This window comes from Pseudophryne corroboree, chromosome 1 (assembly GCF_028390025.1).
Source record: "Pseudophryne corroboree isolate aPseCor3 chromosome 1, aPseCor3.hap2, whole genome shotgun sequence".
In the NCBI taxonomy this organism is placed as follows: domain Eukaryota; kingdom Metazoa; phylum Chordata; class Amphibia; order Anura; family Myobatrachidae; genus Pseudophryne; species Pseudophryne corroboree.
The window spans coordinates 709591336-709594897 of NC_086444.1; the positions used below are offsets into that span (position 1 = coordinate 709591336).

At 49.1% G+C, this 3562-nt stretch overlaps 1 pseudogene; it reads left to right on the plus strand.

Annotated features, from left to right (window-relative positions):
* The first annotated feature begins 2309 nt into the window (after positions 1-2309).
* Positions 2310-2428, plus strand: LOC134954397 (5S ribosomal RNA; annotated as a pseudogene).
* Positions 2429-3562: the final 1134 nt, after the last annotated feature.

The following is a 3562-nucleotide window of genomic DNA, read 5'->3' on the forward strand; positions in this document are numbered from 1 at the left end:
AAATCCTTGATTAAGTGTGTCACCTGTGCATCCACCATGGGTGGATTCTGCCACTTCACACAATCCTCTGTGGGTAACGTGAAAAAGGAGCTAAGCTTTTTAGGTACTGTGAATGTTTTAGTAGGTGTCCTTCACGCCACAGTTCTAACTTTTGTGAAGTGGTCCGAGTGTGGAAACTCAGCTAATACCACCTTCTGCTGTTTGAGCGTCTTCGAGCTGAAGACAGAATTTGACCACCCTAATTAATGCTGCAACATTAAATTTAGATTGGGCATCCTCATCCCCTGAGTTAGATTCTGCATCAGAAACCTCAGCTGGGTCAGCAGGAACTTGAATCTGACAGTGGCGTAGACTGTGATGAAGGCACAGTAGGTGCAGGCAGTATGCCTTGCCCTTGCATCATGTTATATGAAAAGCAGCAGAGGAAGCAGGCAGACTCTGAATAGAGGTAGAGAACGAATCCAACCATGGCTGCAATGGCCTGACAAACAGGTTGAAATGGCTGCTGAAAACCAATAGAGGTAGCCATTGTGGGCTGCAGTTGCAGTGGGATAGCCACAGAGGGAGCCACTGTGGGCTGCTCTGGCTGTGGGATAGCCCCAGGGGGAGCCAATGTGGGCTGCACTGGTTGTGGAATACCCTTAGGGAGGTCACAGGTGACATAGCAATGTGGTCAGCAATCTTAGCCAGTATAGTGGGAAATGAAGCCCATGGAGGGTCTTGTACATTGACTGTGGGGACTGAGGTGCTGGGAAGCACAAAGCAGCCCATGCATAGACCATCCTGTGTTAAATCTTGAGGTAAAACCTCCACATGACAGGTATTACATGCTACCAGAGAGGGTGCTCTTGCCTGTTAAGCCTTGCTTTTGTTAGACATGTTAACAGCAAGGAGGAAATACACACAATATGGTAGTGAGCAGCTTGTAACAGGTACAGTATGTAACAATTGAACTCACACAAATACAATAGGTAGTAAATTGAGTTAACCCAGTACAGACTAGTATTCAAGGGTCACTGAGGGAAAATAAAAGTACAGGGAAAGCAATTATAATGTACAGTAAGGAAAGAGACAGAAATCAAGTAGCAGCACTAGCATAAGTCACATACAATCTGGAAAACTACATTTTACTGCGATGGACACTGTTATCAACTACTCAGCCTACCAAGGAGGCTGGTAGGAGTCAGTGCTTTGTATAACCTGCTATGTAGGAGGGGTACACACGGAGAGCCCAATGCCTCTGGAGACCTGCAGAGGTCTGTAGAATGGCTTCCCAGCATCTCTAGTGTGGAAGGAAGAGGGAGGAGCAGTCCAGGGTGGGAAGACTGCTGTGGAATGGGGACTGGGCTGGGGAAGGGGCCGCTGGGGAAATGTTGACCTCCCCTATGCTGACAATTGCCACCAGTTTTCCTGGCCTTAAAATTGTCCCCAGCTCCAGTATACATTAATGCCCTGGAGGTCTAGTGTGGCCGCGAGTACACTGAATGGACTGGGATCACGTCAGCAGCTGCAGTACATCTCCTGGGACTGCGGTACATGGACTGCGCACATCCCGGGCCCCGCAAATGGGATCCTTTCTTATTTGTCCCACACTGTGTCCAGATGCAGTCCCGCCTAAATCACCGACCCAGTTGTGGTGTTGCGGCCCGGTGGGGGTGTTGGAGAGACAGCTTTGGTGTCCCCTGGACTGCCAGATACTGTCTTCTCAATGTGAAAGTTAAAACAGTTTAAAAAAATGAGACTAAAATAAAAGCTTGGGCTGCTCTGTATTTATTAAAAACTAGAATAGTATTATAACCTTGAGTTTAGCAGGTGCAGTAACTATTCATACCACAAGTGTTACTGGTACATATATTGATTAGGATCGTTAAATAAAAATCTGATACCTGTATGGGTAAATCTGAACAAGAAATAAATATATAGTAAACAATTGATCTGGCATCAATACCCAAAGGTTATAATTCTATTCTAGTATTTAATAAATAGGGCGTTTGTACGTACCTACTGCTTATTTATTTCACCTAGAGATTGTCCAATTATTCTGTGGTTTTGGAAAGTATAAACACATATGGATGCCATTTGACATTGCGTCTACATCTTTTCTATTTTTCACAATCACTTTCTATTGTTCGTGGACTCTCACTAGCGATTCATCGCTAGTAATAAGTTTATCAGTATACAGGGTCCATACCGTTGTCTAACGCTGGCAGCAGATCCATCGATTCACAAATACTTGTGTAATATCTTTTTTCTTTAGTCATTTTTGGTAAACTCTCATCGGTGATCCCAGAGGGGGAGCGCAATCAGCTATCTACTACCACACCACACTGTCAACGCCCAATGCCGTCTGATCTTGGAAGCTAAGCAGTGTTGGGCTTGGTCAGTACTTGGAAGGGTGACCTCCTGGGAATACCGAGTGTAGTAGGATCTGTGATACAGGGCCGTAACTACGTGTGTGCCAGCGGTGCCTGGCACACAGTGCAGACGCCCGGGAGGCGCAATTGCCCGCATCCGCATTTAAGCCACCACTCCCGCCATCAAGGGACCTAAAAGTCTGCGGCATTGTAATGAGTCAGACTTGACTCATTACAATGCTGCCTGTACTGTCCGCTGCCCCGGCCGGAGCGAGGAGAGGTGCAGAGACGCAGTCCGGGGGCAGGGGAGGGAGACTCTGGAGCCGCAGCAGCAGAGCCGGCAGGGCAGGCTGGAGAGGCGGGTACTGTCCAAATCAGTCTCCCGGAGGCTGCTGCCAGCGTCCCCTCTGTCTCTGCTTCTCCCGCACACCGTCCCTGCCTGCTGCACTCCTAATCACCGGGCAACACAGATGATCAGGCCTATCCAACCCCCCTGTGTGCGCGCCATCACCAAGCAACGCTCCCGCTGGAACCGCACAGATGCCCAATGCCCCCCCCCCCCCCCCGTGCGCGCGCCATCAGCGGGCAACGCTCCCGTTGGAACCGCGCAGATGCCCCCAACTCCCCCGCCCCCCGTGCGCGCGCCAGCACCCGCAACAGGCCTGTAGCGGAGGGACATCAGCAGGTCAAATTTCGCAGCAATGGAGGCAGAGCGGGATGAGGATCATTAGGACCAGTGCTGCGGATCTGTTAATGCTGGTAAGACAGTCTCTCTCACTCCATTCAGTTCAGTATAACAACCATCCTGCCTAATTACATTAGATGTCTCCCCCCCCTTGCCCCACAACTGTGATCGCTTATAAATCCCTGTATAGTGTCAGTGTACTGTATGTGTGCGTATATGGACCCTTGTGTAGTGTCAGTGTATGTGTGCGTATGGACCCCTGTATAGTGTCAGTGTACTGTATGTGTGCGTATGGACCCCAGTATAGTGTCAGTGTACTGTATGAGTGCGTATGGACCCCTGTATATATGGACCCCTGTATAGTGTCAGTGTACTGTATGTGTGTGTATGGACCCCTGTATTGTGTCAGTGTACTGTATGTGTGCGTATGGACCCCTGTATAGTGTCAGTGTACTGTATGTGTGCGTATGGACCCCAGTATAGTGTCAGTGTACTGTATGTGTGCGTATGGACCCCTGTATAT